A 19,315-nucleotide genomic window follows, 5' to 3' on the forward strand; every position below is an offset into this window, starting at 1 on the left:
TGCACAATGTAGCATTTACATGCAGGCTGCCTTCAGGGCTACGGAGGTTGTGGGCTGTGTCCTGAGTAAACACAGGCTATACTGAAGAGCCATTGTGGGCTCTGGGAGTTCTTTCAAGTTCCTCTAGGGTCTGAACTTGATTTGCAGCTGGAGCCAAGTCCCAACCAAGCCCCCCCCACACCCCTGTTTTCAGCAATTGAATTACTAACTAAAAGGAAATCGTCCAGGGTATAACAGTTAGCAGCAGGCTGCCAATGGTCAGGAAATTTTATTTTGTTTACTCAGAGTGTTTGCACCTAATCTAAGGAGAAGTAGGAACGAGAACTCAGAAAGCAATTCTGAAGATCTGGTTGTGAAGAAAGACAGGCTTTGGACCGGACAGGAAGGCAGTTCAGGGCAGCCAAGGAGTGGCCCTACAGTGCTGCCCCTCAGGACAAGGCTGATTTCCTGGTGGTATTACCTACACCTTCCTGTTGTGCTGGCGTTTTGGGGAGGGCTCCAGGCTTCCCGACATCTCCTGCAATCCCCAATTTGAATTCTGCTTCATTCGCTGAAGTCTTTGATCCTTATTGAGATCCTTATTGAGGGACACCTATGAAAAGGCATCTGAGTTTCAGTCTGACTTTTGCAACTAAATGAATGTATCTTTTTACATCTCTGAGCCTCAGATTCTTTACCTGTAAAATAGAGATGGAAGTGCCACCTAACATACAGGGTTTTTGAGACTGGAATTTGTCAATAAAAAACCTTTCTACAGAAAGAATGATTATCCATAATAGTTTCTACATGCATGGTGCCTTAGCCACTTGCATTGCTCTGTGTCATATTAAGTATCTGCTTCTAACTCAGTGGGTTTCCCAGGTGGCTCAGATGGTAAAGTGTCTGCCTGCATTGCGGGAGACCCGGGTTCGGTCCCTGGCTCAGGAAAATGCCCTGGAGAAGGAAATGGTAACCCACTCCAGAACTCTTGCCTGGAAAATTCCATGGATGGAGGAGCCTGGTAGGCTCAGTTCTTCAGTGCTCAAGTTTCTTTATAGTCCAACTCTCACATCCATCCATGACTACTGGAAAAACCATAGTTTGGACCCTTGTCAGCAAAGTAATGTCTCTGTATTTTAATATACTATCTAGGTTGCTTATAATTTTTCTTCCAAGGAGCAACATCTTTTAATTTCATGGCTGCAGTCACCATCTACAGTGATTTTGGAGCCCAAGAAAATCAAGTCTGTCACTGTTTCCACTGTTTCCCCATCTATTTCCCATGAAGTGATAGGACCAGATGCCATGATCTTAATTTTTTGAATGTTGAGTTTTAAGCCAACTTTTTCACTCTCCTCTTTCACTTTCATCAAGAGGCTCTTTAGTTCCTCTTTACTTTCTGCCAGAAGGGTGGTGTCATCTGCATATTTGAGGTTATTGATATTTCTCCGAGCAATCTTGATTCCAGCTTGTGCTTCATCCAGCCCAGCATTTCTCATGATGTACTCTCATATAAGTTAAATAAGTAGGGTGACAATATACAGCCTTGATGTACTGTTTTCCCAATTTGGAAGCAGTCTGTTGTTCCATGTCCAGTTCTAACTGTTGCTTCCTGACCTGCATACAGATTTCTCAGGAAGCAGGTAAAATGGTCTGGTATTTCCATTTCTTTAAGAATTTTCTACAGTTTATTGTGATCCACACAGTCAAAGGCTTTGGCATAGTCAATAAAGCAGAAGTAGATGTTTTTCTGAAACTCTCTTGCTTTTTCGATTATCTGGTAGCTGTTGGCAATTTGAACTCTCGTTCCTCTGCCTTTTCTAAAACCAGCTTGATCATCTGGAAGTTCATGGTTCATGTATTGTTGAAGCCTGGCTTGGAGAATTTTGAGCATTACTTTGCTAGCATGTGAGACGAATGTAATTGTGCTGTAGTTTGAACAGCTTTGGCATTGCCTTTCTTTGGGATTAGAATGAAAACTGACCTTTTCCAGTCCTGTGGCCACTGCTGAGTTTTCCAAATTTGCTGACATACTGAGTGCAGCACTTTCACAGCATCATCTTTCAGGATTTGAAATAGCTTAACTAGAATTCCATCACCTCCACTAGCTTTGTTTATAGTGATGCTGCCTAAGGCCCACTTGACTTCACATTCCAGGATGTCTGGCTCTAAGTGAGTGATCACACCATTGTGGTTGTCTGGGTCACTAAGATCTTTTTTGCATAGTTCTGTGTATTCTTGCCACCTCTAAAAATTAATTTAAAAAATTCATTGGAGAAATGACTATTTAGGTCTTCTGCTCATTTTTTGATTGGGATGTTTGTTTTGATGCTGTTAAGCATCATGAGCTATTTATAAATTTTGGAAACTAATCCCTTGTCAGTCATACCATTTGCAAATATTTTCTCTTAATTTGTAGGTTGTCTTTTTGTTTTGTTTATTGTTTCCTTTGCTGTGCAAAGCTTCTGAGTCTAAGTAGGTCCCATTTGTTTATTTTTGTTTTTATTTCAATTATTCTGGGAGGCGGACTGAAGAAGATATTACTGTGATTTATGTCAGAGAGCGTCCTGCCTATGTTCAACCAATGATTGTTGTGTTCAACCCAATCAACAAATAGGAAGAAGACCTAAATGGACATTTCTCCAAAGAAGACAAACAGATGGCCAAGAGGCACATGGAAATTTGCTCAACAGTGCTAATTATCAGAGAAATGTAAATCAAAACTACAATGAGGTATCACCTCACACCAATCAGAATGACTATCATAAAAGAAAATCCACAAACAATAAATGTTGGAGAGGGTGTGAAGAGAAGGTAACCCTCCTACACTGTTCATAGGAATGTAATTTGGTGCACTCATTATAGAGAACAGCGTGGAGGTCCCTCAAAAAACTAAAAAGAGAGCTACCATATGACCTTGCAATCGCGTCCCTGGGCATATATCCAGAGAAAAACATGATCTGAAAGGATACATACAGCCCAATGTTCACGGCAGCACTGTTTACAGTAAGCAAGACATGGGGCAACCTACACGTCCACCAAGAGAGGAATGGGTAAAGAAGATGGGTAACTATATGCAAAGTAATATTACTTAGTCATTAAAAAGAGTGAAATACCTCCGTTCGCAGCAACATGGATGGACCTAGAGATTGTCATACTGAGTGAAATAAGTTAGAGAAGGAGAAACAGAGGCTGACATCCTTTTTATATGGAATCTAAAAATTATACAAATGAATTTACTTAACAAAACAGAAAGAGACTCAGACTTAGAGAATGAGCTTTTATGGCCGACGGCGGGAAGAGATAGGGAGTTTGGGACATGGGCACACTGCTGTAGTCAAAAGGGATAACCAACAAGGACCTACTATACAGCACATGGCGCTCCTCTCAATGTCCTGTGGCAGCGTAGATGGGAGGGTAGTTTGGGGGAGATGGATACATGTGTCTGTGTGGCTGAGCCTCTTCACTGTTCGCCTGAAACTAACAACATTGTTAATTGGCTATACCCGGATACAAAATAAAAGTTTAAGAGAAAAATCCATGACTGAGATTATTCAAAGCTGAGTTGCAGTCTCTGCAAGAACCAGCCTTTTTTTGGTATAACTTTATCACTAATGTGGAGCATGGAGGTCCCAACACAAAGCAAAGAAACACCCCTTCTTGGTTGCACTCTGTTATTTTCCATTTCCTTAGCCTGACAGGGTTATCAAAACAACCATTCAGTTTCTCATCCTCTCAGCCGTCCCCTCTAAAATGAGTAAATAATCCTCCAGAAGGAAAGAAGTTTTAATCCCTAAGATAACTTTGAGCACCTGCTCTTCCATAGACCCTGGTCTAACAATTATTCACCATCTTATTAGATGAGCAATGCTTTTATCAAAATTTGCACACGTTTCTAAATGTCCCTTACCCTCAGAAAGAAATTCATCTATTTCACCATTACCAGAAGTGAAAATTTCTTTAAACCTTTTCTACTCAGTAGATATAGATTTAGATATTCCCTGGTAGCTCAGAAGGTAAAGAATCTGCCTGCAATGCAAGAGACCTGGGTTCGATCCCTGGGGTGGGAAGAAGGGCATGGATCCTTCTTCTCCAAGGGATCCCCTGGAGAAGGGCATGGAAACCCATTCCAGTATTCTTGCCTGGAGAATCCCCATGGACAGAGAAGCCTGGTGGGCTACAGTCCATGGGGTCTCAAAGAGTCAGAAACAACGGAGCGACTAAGCACAGCACAGCATGTAGATAGTATAGACATAAATAGAGAGAACTAGATAGCTATAACATAGATACACAGATATAGATATAATATATTGATAGAATTGTTGAGTGTGTTTTCATCTTTCACAAGAGTAGCATCATAATATATATTCAGTAAATTTCTTTGTTTTCTCCACAGACTTCTAGTTTAGAACGTATAGATCTTCCTCATTCTCTTTCAATAGTAGCCGCTGAACTCTTGACAGTGGACATCGCTAGAAGGTCGAGGGTTTGTCTTTGATAGAATCAGCAGTCAAAGGGTACTCTGGCTTTTATATAACATTTTTTAGATAAGTCAATGAATTCGTTTTGACTTGTGAAATTTAAAATTTGATAAAGCATTAAAGTTATACTGGTGAAAAGCACATTTTGGAATAAAAACAGAAGACCTTTGGGAAAGAGAGTGTCATTCTGCCAGACAACTTCTCTGGCATTTACAGATTATTTTCTACACTGTGTGTTTGTAGCAGCTTTTCCCCTGCAGTATTTCAAAAGATCCTATTCCTCCGTTTTTTTCCCCAATACTTTGGTCAACATCACCATCTAACCAATCCGTATGTTGCCCTCTGTTCATGTAACAGAATCTTTTCCCCTGCACACTGAGTTATTTTTTTCATCTTTTCCCCTTTTGCTTCTGTAGGCACACATTGCGCATTTTTGGTGAGCCTGGAGAAGCTGAAGTGAAGAATTTGTTTATTTTTTCATGTGAATGAAGATAAAATTCTGTAAAAACCAAGTTCAAATAGCTACAGAGCAAACCTTTTATATGCTCATTTACTCTTACACAGACTATTTGGCAGGGCCCTCTTAAAAGTCAGTAGACAGAAAAATATGCTGTCTTAAAATGTAATGTAACAAAAAACAGTGGGTTTTTAATTATTCTCTCAAGGCTATTCCTACCTTTTAAAAATAAATGAAAGCAAGCTTGATCACCTTTTAAAGGCTGGAACGCAAAGTTAATAGGCACTAAGACAGCCGATGGCATGCCTAGCAACCCGAGGCACGTATGCAAGTCTCCCCTGAACAGGGATGCTCCTCTCGTCTTCATTCAATGTCTGGTGGGTCCCCCCGGGCTCGTGGCCTCTGCAGCACCTCCCAAGTGCTCCAGCTTCCCTCTCTCGATCACACCCAGCAGCATCCCTAGATTTCAGCTGTCAACCTCCTCCAACGTGCATGTTCCTCTCAACATCTTGCTTCCCCATCACTTGTTTGTTGAATGAATAAATGAGAGCAAAGCAATTTTCCCTTGTTCTCAGTACTACCCAGTAGCAGAATGCACTTGTTTCTCTCTTCAGCGCCCTGCTACCCACTTAGTAGGGAATAGAGGAGAAACACCAAGCATAACTTTCTCCCACTACCTACCTGGGTCCAAGTCAGTTCTAGTTTAGTGCCTGGAAAATTGTCATGTGTGCGTTCCTACTGTTATTTGTACATAATTTAACCTAATTATTGACGATTTGCTAACTCCTCAGTGAGTGGTTTTAGCTTCCAGTACATAATACTAAAAAGAGAAAATATTTGCCCACAGCTTGATACATATCTTTAGACAGTAAATGGAGGCTCAAAATGAATAAAATGTGTATCTTTAAAGTATATGAATTGGCATACTGAACAGAGGTGATACATGGATTGTGATCAAAACACAAGTTTGTTTTTACCTTCCACTGATCCTTTGAACATTATTTCATGAGCATAATCGTCCCTGCCCCCAAATTCCCAGTGAGTCCATGGATTTTTTTTCTCACTTCAAGGTTAACAGTCCCACTACCACTTAAATTTGAAGATACGGTTTTGTTTCAGAAATTGGCACTAGACACTTAGCAATAGAAACGCACGACTTTGTTTGGCATTAGGTCTTCCTCCCCCTGTGTGGGCTCCTGGGTCCTTTGTGGCGCATCACTATCTGGGGACCCCTTACAGCTCTTTCGGAGAAGGCAGTGGCACCCCACTCCAGTACTCTTGCCTGGAAAATCCCATGGATGGGGGAGCCTGGTAGGCTGCAGTCCATGAGGTCGCTAAGAGTCAGACAGGACTGAGCGACTTCACTTTTACTTTTCACTTTCCTGCCTTGGAGAAGGAAATGGCAACCCACTCCAGTATTCTTGCCTGGAGAATCCCAGGGACGGGGGAGCCTGGTGGGCTGTCGTCTATGGGGTCGCACAGAGTCGGACACGACTGAAGCAACTTAGCAGCAGCAGTAGCAGCAGTACAGCTCTTTATGGGGACCCCTTACAGCCCTTTTTGGGGACCCCTACGGCCCTTGGGCAGCTTACATAAACCTCTGTCCTCTTCCTGCGGGGGTCTCTTTCTGTTTCCAGATAGCCTTGTGTGGCAGGACCAAGACACCCCCACCCAACTCTCTTTCCAGCAGAATACACAGTTTAGTCCCATGTGCTGACAAATTTGGAGAATGTAGGGGTAGGGATTCTGGTCTGGCCAGCAGGAGGCATTCTAAACACAGAAAACCACCATGCACGAGGAAAGGGGCCATTGGATTCAAAGAGAATAGTGGAAGTCTCCTTAGAAGCCACCTTTTCATTGCTTGGCTCTGCTGCACAGGAAATGGAGTGCAAAGGCATGATTAACCCGGTGGGTTGGTGACAGACTAAGAGGAGAAGCCGAGCATCTTGGGCTCTCCTATCACACTACTTCTCAAAGAAAATTTTCCATGTCTCTGTCTTTGCTGTAGTTCAGCAAAAAGCGAAAATCAGCATATGGGCTAAGATAAGAGATATTTAACATGTCACATTGTTGGATTGGGTTTTCCTGTCTTCTCACCATGTCCCATGTGCGTGATGACCATTCTTCTGGAAATGAAGGCTTGGACGCATTGCTTGACAAGTACAGATACACCAGTGAGTACAACAGGACAGTCTACTGTTAATACATGAACCATCTGAGGGAGCTCTAGGAAGAACAGTCCCGAATAGCAGACTGAGAGTTCCACAGGGAATTCAGCAAAGATGGTCAGTTTGCCCTGCTTTCCCAGAGCAAAAGGACAGAGCTCATTGGTTACTCTGTGACCTTTAAAGAAGTGAGAATCTTACTGTTAGACATGATAGAAGCCTGAGAATACTTATCTTCCTGCTGCTATAAATTAGTCTTGCTCAATTCACTTACTCAGTTCAATGCTGAGCTGAATGAAGCACAAGCTGGAATCAAGATTGCAGGGAAAAATATCAATAACCTTAGATATGTAGGTGACATCACCCTTATGGCAGAAGTGGATGTCATGAATGGATGTGAGAGTTGGTCTATAAAGAAAGCTGAGCACTGAAGAACTGATACTTTTGAACTGTGGTATTGGAGAAGGCTCTTGAGAGTCCTTTGGACTGTAAGGAGATCAAACCAGTCAATAGTAAAGGAAATCAGTTCTGAATATTCATCAGAAGGACTGATGCTGAAGCTGAAGCTCCAATCCTTTGGCCACCTGATGCAAAGAACTGACTCATTTGAAAAGACCCTGATGCTGGGAAAGATTGAAGGCAGGAGGAGAAGGGAACGACAGAGGATGACATGGTTGGGTGGCATCACTGACTTGATGGACATGAATTTGAGCAAGCTCGGCAAGTTGGTGATGGACAGGGAGGCCTGGCGTGCTGCAGTCCATGGGGTTTCAAATAGTCAGACACAACTGAGCGACAACTAAACTGATATGCATCAATATATGATATTTGTTTTTCTGACTTACTTCACTCTGTACGGCAGTCTGTAGGTCAGTTCACATCTCTGCAGATGGCACAGCTTTGTTCCTTTTAATGGCTAAGTAATATTCAGTTGGACATCTATACATGAGATCTTCTCTATCCTTTCCTCGGTTAATGGGTCTTTAGGTCGTTTCCACGTCTTGGTTAGTTTAAGTCGTGCTGCAGTGAACATTGGGGTGCATGTATCTCTGAATTACGGTTTTCTTTGGGTACATGCCCAGAAATGGGCTTGCTGGTTCATATAGTAGTTCTATTTTTAGCTTTTTAAGGACTCTCCATACTGTTGTCCATAGTGACTGTCTCAATTTACATTCTCACCAACAGGGTAATCAGATTCCGTTTTCTCCATACCCTCTCCAGCATTCATTGTTTGTAAATTTTTTGATGATGGCCATTCTGACTGGTGTAATGTGATACCTTGTTGTAGCTTTGATTTACATTTTACTAATAATTAGCGTGTTGAGCATCTTTTCCTGTGTCAATTGGCCATCTGTATGTCTTTGGAGAAATGTCTATTTAAGGCTTCCCATTTTTTGATTGGGTTGTTTGTTATTTTGATATCGTGCTGCAGGAGCTGTTTGTATATTTTGGAGAGTAATCCCTGCCCAGTTGCTTCATTTGCAAATGTTTTCTCCGTTCTGAGTGTTGCCTTTTCATCTTGTTTATGGTTTCCTCTGCTGTGCAAAAGCTTTTAATTAGGTACCAGTTGTTTATTTTTGTTTTTATTTTCATTGCTGTAGGAGGTGGGTCAAAGAAGACCTTGCTGTGATTTATGTCAAAGAGTGTTCTATGTTTTCCTCTAAGAGGTTTACAGTGTCTGGCCTTCAGTCATGAATTTGGCTTAAAGTTAACTCATGTTACTTGGGCGTGTATGTGCCTACCAGAAATAAAAATATGTTCTCTAGAGGAAGAGTATATCACTCTGGGGAAGAAATTAGTCTACAAACAATTTTGCAAGTAGATGTCTGATCTATAATTAAAACAAAACAGGCGCATGAGGGACGAAAAGAAAATAATAATGAAAACCAGCAGAAACAAGAGATGGTAAGAAAAGAAGCATAGAGAAACCACATATTGGAGCTATCAGATTCATAGTTTAAAATATCTATTCATTATATTCAGAGAGATAAAAGACAACTGTGAGAAGTATGTCAGAGTACTAGAAACTATAAAAATTAAAAAATGTGAAGTCTGCAACTAAAAATTAAAATTGAAATTAAAAGTTCAATGAGGGTCTTCCCTGGCGGTGCAGTAAATGGGAGTCTCCCTGCCAATGCAGGGGACACAGGTTCGATCCCTGGTCCAAGAGGATTCCATATGCCACGGAACAACTAAGCTTGAGCACCACAACTTCTGAGCCCATGCTCTAGCAACTACTGAGCCTGCAGCAACTACAGAGCCTGTGTGCTGCAACTGCTGAGGCCCACACGCCTGGAGCCTGTGCTTTGCAACAGGAGAATACACCCCAGTGAGAAGCGTGTGCTCGGCAACAGGAGAATACACCCCCGTGAGAAGCGTGTGCTCGGCAACAGGAGAATACACTCCAGTGAGAGGCCTGTGATCTGCAACAGGAGAATACACCCCAGTGAGAAGCGTGTGCTCTGCAACAGGAGAATACACTCCAGTGAGAGGCCTGTGATCTGCAACAGGAGAATATGCCCCAATGAGAAGCCTGTGCTGGGCAACAGGAGAATACACTCCAATGAGAAACCTATGCTGGGCAACAGGAGAATACACCCCAGTGAGAAGCGTGTGCTCGGCAACAGGAGAATACACCCCAGTGAGAAGCGTGTGCTCGGCAACAGGAGAATACGCCCCAGTGAGAAGTGTGTGCTCTGCAACAGAAGAATACACCCCAGTGAGAAGTGTGTGCTCTGCAACAGGAGAATACACTCCAATGAGAAGCCTATGCTGGGCAACAGGAGAATACACCCCAGTGAGAAGCCTGTGCTCGGCAACAGAATACACCCCAGTGAGAAGCCTGTGCTCGGCAACAGGAGAATACACCCCAGTGAGAAGCCTGTGCTCTGCAACAGAAGAATACACTCCAGTGAGAAGCCTGCGCTCTGCAACAGGAGAATACGCCCCAGTGAGAAGCCTGTGCTCGGCAACAGAATACACCCCAGTGAGAAGCCTGTGCTCGGCAACAGGAGAATACACCCCAGTGAGAAGCCTGTGATCTGCAACAGAAGAATACACTCCAGTGAGAAGCCTGTGCTCGGCAACAGGAGAATACGCCCCAGTGAGAAGCCTGTGCTCGGCAACAGGAGAATACACCCCAGTGAGAAGCCTGTGATCTGCAACAGAAGAATACACTCCAGTGAGAAGCCTGTGCTCGGCAACAGGAGAATACGCCCCAGTGAGAAGCCTGTGATCTGCAACAGGAGAATACGCCCCAGTGAGAAGCCTGTGATCTGCAACAGAAGAATACACTCCAGTGAGAAGCCTGTGCTCGGCAACAGGAGAATACGCCCCAGTGAGAAGCCTGTGATCTGCAACAGAAGAATACACTCCAGTGAGAAGCCTGTGCTCGGCAACAGGAGAATACACCCCAGTGAGAAGCCTGTGATCTGCAACAGAAGAATACACTCCAGTGAGAAGCCTGTGCTCGGCAACAGGAGAATACGCCCCAGTGAGAAGCCTGTGCTCGGCAACAGGAGAATACACCCCAGTGACAAGCGTGTGCTCGGCAACAGGAGAATACGCCCCAGTGAGAAGCCTGTGTACGGCAGTGAAGAATGACTCCACTTATCACTAGAGAAAGCCTGCATGCAGCAACAAAGAACCAGTGCAACCAAAAAAAAAAAAAAAAAAAGCTCAATGACTATTTTTAACAGCAAACTAAACACTGATAGAGAGATTTAGTGAACTGAAAGATATTTTGGAAGAAAATATTTAGAAGGAAGCATAAAGAGACAAAAGGAAAAATGAAAATAAAGAAGTAATAGGTATAGAAAATACTGTGTGATCAGTCATATGATATCTTAAGTGCAAGAAGGAAAGGAGAGGAAGGATGGGGCAGAAGAATATCCTAAGAGATTATGGCTGAGAGTTTTTCTGAACTGATTAAAGATACCAAGCCACAGATACTTGAAGACATACAAAGCCACGTGGGATAAATACAAAGAAAGTTACACCTAGGCACATTGTATATTTTTGACTCCTTTGTTTTAGGGCAAGTTATTAATTGCCCATATAAGTGTGGGTTCATCTCTGGGCCCTCTATTCAGTTCAGTTCAGTTCAGTCGCTCAGTCGTGTCCGACTGTTTGTGACCCCATGAACCGCAGCACGCCAGGCCTCCCTGTCATCACCAACTGCTAGAGTCTACCCAAACCCATGTCCATCAAGTCGGTGATGCCATCCTACCATCTCATCCTCTGTTGTCCCCTTCTCCTCCTGCCCTCAATCTTTCCCAGCATCAGGGTCTTTTCAAATGAGTCAGCTCTTTTCATCAGGTGGCCAAAGTATTGGCGTTTCAGCTTCAACATCAGTCCTGCCAATGAACACCCAGGACTGATCTCCTTTGGGATGGACTGGTTGGATCTCCTTGCAGTCCAAGGGACTCTCAAGAGTCTTCTCCAACACCACAGTTCAAAAGCATCAATTCTTTGGTGCTCAGCTTTCTTTATAGTCCAACTCTCACATCCATACATGACCACTGGAAAACCATAGCTTTGACTAGACAGACCGTTGTTGACAAAGGTCCCATGAACTGCAGCATGCCAGGCCTCCCTGTCCATCACCAACTGCTGGAGTCTATCAGCAGACTCCAGCAGTTGGTGGGACCCAGAAATTTTACTCCTAGATAGACACCCAATAGACATAAAAATATGTGTCTGTATAAAAACATGTTCATAGATATTCATAGCAGCATTATTCACAATAGCCAAAAGATGGAAAGAACTGAAATGTCCATCAAGTTGGTGATGCCATCCAACCATCTCATCCTCTGTTGTCCCCTTCTCCTCCTGCCTTCAATCTTTCCCAGCATCAGGGTCTTTTCCAATGAGTCAGCTCTTTGCATCAGGTGGCCAAAGTGTTGGAGGTTCAGCTTCAGTATCAGTTCTTCCAATGAATATTCAGGACTGATTTCCTGACATTGTCTTCAATTTCAGGATCTGACCCAGGCTCCTTTCAAATTACTGCCTCTCGGTTGAGACTTGGAATGTGTGAGATTTTATTTGTGCCCTTTAAGAGCAGAGTCTTTATTCCTTACCATCCTCTGGCTCTCTTCTGCAAGCTCCATTGGCCTTCAAAGCCGGATGTTCTGGGAGCTTGTCTTCTTGGTGGAGGACCCCAGGCTAGTGAGCCCAGTCTGAGGCTAGGACCCCCGGATCCTTAGGGAGAACCTCTGCAGTTGTAATTACCCTCCCATTTGTCGGTCACTTACCCGAGGATATGGGTCTTGACTGTACTGTATCTCTGCCCCTCCTATCCATCTCATTGTGGGTCCTTCTGTTTTGAAAATGTTTCTTACTAGTCTTTAGTTTGTTCTTATAGATAGTTACTGTGTAAATAGTTGTGATCATGGTTTGCCCATGGGAGGAGGTAAGCTTAGGGTATTCCTACTCTGCCTTCTTGGCCACCTTAGCCTAAATTATCTTTTCATATGCTATTTGCTATCTCTATATCATTTTTGTTGAAGTGTCTGTTCAGATCTTTTGATCATTTTTAAATTGAGTTGTTTGTTTTCTTATTGTTGAGCTTTAAAAGTTCTCTGTATTTTGGATACAAGTTCTTTATCAAATATGTGTTTTGCAAATACATTATCCCAATCTGCAGCTTATTTTTTAATTGTCTTAAACTATCTTAATTATTACTACTTTTTTCTTCAACATGTGACAGGCTGGTGAAGTAATTGGTATCCTTACACACTACTAGCGGAAATATAGACTGGTGCAGCCTCTTTGGAAAATAGTCTGGCAGTTTGTCAAATGCTGAAACACAGTTACCACGTGACCCAGAAATTTTACTCCTAGATAGACACCCAATAGACATAAAAACATGTGTCTGTATAAAAACATGTTCATAGATATTCATAGCAGCATTATTCACAATAGCCAAAAGATGGAAAGAACTGAAATGTCTCTCAGTGGACAAATGGATAAGCAAAACTGTGAGATATATATCCTTTCAAGGACTATTATTTGACTATAAAAAGGAATGAAATACTGATAGATGCTACAACTTGGATGAATCTTGAAAATGTTGTGCTGAAAGAACCCAGCTATTAAAACAAAAGTTCAATTATTGTGTGAATACATTCATATAAACTTTCAGAAAGGGCAATCTATATACTACACAATGGACTATTATTCAGTGTTTAAAAAGAAGGAAATCTTACCATTTGTGACAACCTAGATGTGCCTCATCCGAGAAGGCAATGGCACCCCACTCCAGTACTCTTGCCTGGAAAATCCCATGGACGGAGGAGCCTGGTAGGCTGCAGTTCATGGGGTCACTGAGGGTCGGACATGACTGAGCGACTTCACTTTCACTTTTCACTTTCATGCCTTGGAGGAGGAAATGGCAACCCACTCCAGTGTTGTTGCCTGGAGAATCCCAGGGACAGGGGAGCCTGGTGGGCTGCCATCTATGGGGTCGCACAGAGTCGGACACGACTGACGCGACTCAGCAGCAGCAGCGGATGTGCCTCGAGGATATTATGCTAATTGAAAGAAACCAGACACAGAAAGATAACTACTGCATGATCTCGCTTGTAAGTGTATTCTAAAATAGTCATACACACAGAGTGAGAGAGTGGAATGGTGGTTATCAGGGATTGCAGGTAGAGGGAAATGGGGAGATGCCGGACAAAGGGTGCAAATTTCAGTTACACAAGATGAACAAGTTCTGGATATCTGATGAATAACAATGTGAATATAGCTAACAGTGTTGTTTTGTGTATTGACATTTTCTTAGAAGGTAGATCTTAAGAGTTCTCACCACGAGGAAGAAAGAGAGGAAGGAAGAAAGTAAGGAAGAAAGGGAAGATAGTGGTAATTATATGAAGTAATAGATATGTTAATCAACTGAATTGTGGTCATTATTTCACAGTGTATACACATATCAAATCATAACACTGTACCATTAAATATGTCCAATTTTAAGTTGTCAGTTGTTATTCAGTAGCTAATCACATCCATCTCTCTGAGACCCCACGAACTGTAGGGCACCAGGCTTCCCTGTCCTTCACTGTCTCGCTGAGTCTGCGCAAACTCATGGCCACTGAGTCAGTGATGCCTTCCCACCATCTCATCGTCTGTCACCCCTTTCTCCTCTTGCCCTCAATCTTTCCCAGCATCAGGGTCTTTTCATGAACATGAAAAGCATCTCTCTTGGACCTCCAAGAGCATCAGTTCTTCGGCACTCAGCTTTCTTGATAGTCCAACTCTCACATCAACACATGAAAGTGAAGTTGCTCAGTCGTGTCCGACTCTCTGCGACCCCGTGGACTGTAACCTACTAGGCTTCTCCGTCCATGGGATTCTCCAGGCAAGAATACTGGACTGGATTGCCATTTCCTTCTCCAGGGGATCTTCCTGACCCAGGGATCGAACCCAGGTCTCCCGCTTTGGAGGCAAATGGTTTAACCTCTGAGCCACCAGGGAAGCCCATACGTGACTATTGGAGAAACCACAGCTTTGACTAGATGGACCTTTGTTGGCAAAGTAATGTCTCTGCATTTTAATATGCTGTCTAGGTTGGTTATAACTTTTCTTCCAAGGAGCAAGTGTCTTTTAATATCATTGCTGCAGGCACCATCTGCAGTGATTTTGGAGCCCCCCAAAAATGAAGTCTGTCACTGTTTCCACTGTTTCCCCATCTATTTGCCATGAAGTGATGGGACCAGATGCCGTGATCTTAGTTTTCTGAATGTTGAGTTTTAAGCCAACTTTTTCACTCTCATCTTTCAATTTCATTAAGAGGCTCTTTAGTTATTCTTCGTTTTCTGCCATAAGGGTGGTGTCATCTGCATATCTGAGGTTACTGATACTTATCCCTGCAATCTTGAGTCCAGCTTGTGCTTCATCCAGTCCAGCATTTCTCATGATGTGCTCTGCATATAAGTGAAATAAGCAGGGTGACAATATACAGCCTTGACGTACTCCTTTTCCTATTTGGAACCAGTCTGTTGGTCCATGTCCTGTTCTAACTGTTGCTTCTTGACCTGCATACACATTTCTCAAGAGGCAGGTCAGGTGGTCTGGTATTCCCATCTCTTGAAGAATTTTCCACAGTTTGTTGGGATCCACACAGTCAAAGGCTTTGGTATAGTCAATAAAACAGAAGTAGATGTTTTCCTGGAACTCTCTTGCTTTTCTGATGATCAAATGGATGTTGGCAACTTGATCTCTGGTTCTGCCTTTTCTAAATCCAGCTTGAACATGTGGAAGTTAACGATTCATGCACTGATGAAACCTGGCTTGGAGAATTTTGATCATTACTTTACTAGCATGTGAGATGAGTGCAATTGTGAGGTAGCTTGAGCATTCTTTTACACTGCCTTTCTTTGGGATTGGAATGAAAACAGACCTTTTCTAGTCCTGTGGCCACTGCTGAGTTTTCCAAATTTACTGACATATTGAGTGCAGCACTTTCACAGCCTCATCTTTGAGGATTTGAAATAGCTCAACTGGAATTCCATCACCTTCACTAGCTTTGTTCATAGTGATGCTTCCTAAGGCCAACTTGACTTTGGATTCCAGGATATCTGGCTCTAGGTGAATGATCACACCATTATGATTATCTGGGTCTTGAAGATCTTTTTGTATATCTCTTCTGTGTATTTTTGCCACCTCTTCTTAATATCTTCTGCTTCTGTTAGGTCCATACCATTTCTGTCCTTTATCGAGCCCATCTTTGCATGAAATGTTCCCTTGATATCTCTAATTTTCTTGAAGAGATTTCTAGTCTTTCCCATTCTATTGCTTTCCTTTATTTCTTTGCATCAATCACTGAGAAAGGCTTTCTTATCTCTCCTTGCTATTCTTTGGAACTCTGCATTCAAATGGATATATCTTTCATTTTCTCCTTTGCCTTTTGCTTTTCTTCTTTTCATAGCTATTTGTAAGGCCTCCTTAGACAAACCAGTTTGCGTTTTTGTATTTATTTTCCTTGAGGATGGTCTTGATCCGTGCCTCCTGTACAATGTCACGAATCTCCATCCATAGTGCTTCAGTTCAGTTCAGATCAGTCGCTCACTTGTGTCTTACTCCTTGGGACCCCATAAATCACAGCACGCCAGGCCTCCCTGTCCATCACCAACTCCCGGAGTTCACTCAAATTCACGTCCATCGAGTCGGTGATGCCATCCAGCCATCTCATCCTCTGTCGCCCCCTTCTCCTCCTGCCCCCAATCCCTCCCAGCTTCAGAGTCTTTTCCAATGAGTCAACTCTTGACATGAGGTGGCCAAAGTACTGGAGTTTCAGCATTAGCATCATTCCTTCCAAAGAACACCAGGACTGATCTCCCTTAGAATGGACTAGTTGGATCTCCTTACAGTCCAAGGGACTCTCAAGAGTCTTCTCCAACACCACAGTTCAAAAGCATCAATTCTTTGGCACTCAATTTCTTCACAGTCCAACTCTCACATCCATACATGACTACTGGAAAAACCATAGCCTTGACTAGATAGACCTTTCTTGGCAAAGTAATGTCTGCTTTTGAATATGCTATCTAGGTTGGTCATAAATTTCCTTGTAAGGAGTAAGCGTCTTTTAATTTCATGGCTGCAATCACCATTTACAGTGATTTTGGAGCCCCCCAAAATAAAGTCTGACACTGTTTCCACTGTTTCCCCATCTATTTGCCATGAAGTAATGGAACCAGATGCCATGATCTTCGTTTTCTGAATGTTGAGCTTTAAGCCAACTTTTTCACTCTCCACTTTCACTTTCATCAAGAGGCTTTTTAGTTCCAATTCACTTTCTGCCATAAGGATGGTGTCATCCGCATATCTGATGTTATTGATATTTCTCCCGGCAATCTTGATTCCAGCTTGTGCTTCTTCCAGCCCAGCGTTTCTCATGATGTACTCTGCATAGAAGTTAAATAAGCAGGGTCACAATATACAGCCTTGACGTACTCCTTTTCCTGTTTGGAACCAGTCTGTTGTTCCATGTCCAGTTCTAACTGTTGCTTCTTGACCTGCATATAGGTTTCTCAAGAGGCAGGTCAGATGGTCTGGTATTCCTATCTCTCAGAATTTTCCACAGTTTATTGTGATCCACACAGTCAAAGGCTTTGGCATAGTCAATAAAGCAGAAATAGATGTTTTCCTGGAACTCTCTTGCTTTTTCCATGATCCAGCGGATGTTGGCAATTTGATCTCTGGTTCCTCTGCCTTTTCTAAAACCAGCTTGAACATCTCGAAGTTCACGGTTCATGTATTGCTGAAGCCTGGCTTGGAGAATTTTGAGCATCACTTTACCAGTGTGTGAGATGAGTGCAATTGTGCAGTAGTTTGAGCATTCTTTGGCATTGCCTTTCTTTGGGATTGGAATGAAAACTGACCTTTTCCAGTCCTGTGGCTGCTGCTGAGTTTTCCAAATTTGCTGGCATATTGAGTGCAGCACTTTCACAGCATCATCTTTCAGGATTTGAAATAGCTCAACTGGAATTCATCACCTCCACTAGCTTTGTTCGTAGTGATGCTTCCTTAGGCCCACTTGACTTCACCTTCCAGGATGTCTGGCTCTAGATGAGTGATCACACCATCGTGATTATCTGGGTCATGAAGATCTTTTTTTGTACAGTTCTTCTGTGTATTCTTGCCACCTCTTCTTAGTATCTTCTGCTTCTGTTAGGTCCATACCATTTCTGTCCTTTATCAAGCCCATCTTTGCATGAAATGTTCCCTTGGTATCTCTAATTTTCTTGAAGAAATCTCTCGTCTTTCCCATTCTGTTGTTTTCCTCTATTTCTTTGCATTGATTGCTGAGGAAGGGTTTCTTATCTCTCCTTGCTATTCTTTGGAACTCTGCATTCAGATGCTTATATCTTTCCTTTTCTCCTTTGCTTTTGGCTTCTCTTCTTTTCACAGCTATTTGTAAGGCCTCCCCAGACAGCTGTTTTGCTTTTTTGCATTTCTTTTCCATGGGGATGGTCTTGATCCCTGTCTCCTACACAATGTCATGAACCTCATTCCATAGTTCATCAGGCACTCTATCAGATCTAGTCCCTTAAATCTATTTCTCACTTCTACTGTATAATCATAAGGGATTTGATTTAGGTCATACCTGAATGGTATAGTGGTTTTCCCTACTTTCTTCAATTTAAGTCTGAATTTGGCAATAAGGAGTTTATGATCTGAGCCACAGTCAGCTCCTGGTCTTGTTTTTGCTGACTTTATAGAGCTTCTCCATCTGTGGCTGCAAAGAATATAATCAATCTGATTTCAATGTTGACCATCTGGTGATGTCCATGTGTAGACTCTTCTCTTGTGTTGTTGGAAGAGGGTGTTTGCCATGACCAGTGCGTTCTCTTGGCAAAACTCTATTAGCCTTTGCCCTGCTTCATTCTGTACTCCAAGGCTAAAGCTGCCTGTTACTCCAGGTGTTTCTTGACTTCCTACTTTTGCATTCCAGTCCCCTATAATGAAAAGGACATCTCTTTTGGGTGTTAGTTCTAGAACGTCTTGTAGGTCTTCATAGAACTGTTCTACTTCAGCTTCTTCAACATTACTGGTTGGGGCATAGACTTGGATTACTGTGATATTGAATGGTTTGCCTTGGAAACGAACAGAGATCATTCTGTCATTTTTGAGATTGCATCCAAGTACTTCATTTTGGACTCTTTTGTTGACCATGATGGCTACTCCATCTCTTCTAGGGGATTCCTGCCCACAGTAGTAGATATAATGGTCATCTGAGTTAAATTCACCCATTCCAGTCCATTTTAGTTCGCTGATTCCTAGAATGTCAACATTCACTCTTGTCATCTCCTGTTTGACCACTTCCCATTTTCCTTGATTTATGGACCTAACATTCCAGGTTCCTATGCAATATTGCTCTTAAAGGATCAGATGTTGCTGCTATCAGCAGTCACGTCCACAACTGGGTATTGTTTTTGCTTTGGCTCCATCCTTTCATTCTTTCTGGAGTTATTTCTCCACTTATCTCCAGTAGCATATTGGGCACCTACCAACCTGGGGAGTTCCTCTTTCAGTATCCTATCATTTTGCCTTTTCATACTGTTCATGGGGTTCTCAAGGCAAGAATACTGAAGTGGTTTGCCATTCCAAGGAGCAGTGGCTGTGTGGGCGCAGGAGGGCTGAGAGGAGCTACTCCACATTCAAGGTCAGGAGGGGCGGCGGTGAGGAGATACCCCTCATCCAAGGTAAGGTGCAGCGGCTGCGCTTTGCTGGAG

This window comes from Capra hircus, chromosome 22 (assembly GCF_001704415.2).
Source record: "Capra hircus breed San Clemente chromosome 22, ASM170441v1, whole genome shotgun sequence".
Lineage (NCBI taxonomy): Eukaryota > Metazoa > Chordata > Mammalia > Artiodactyla > Bovidae > Capra > Capra hircus.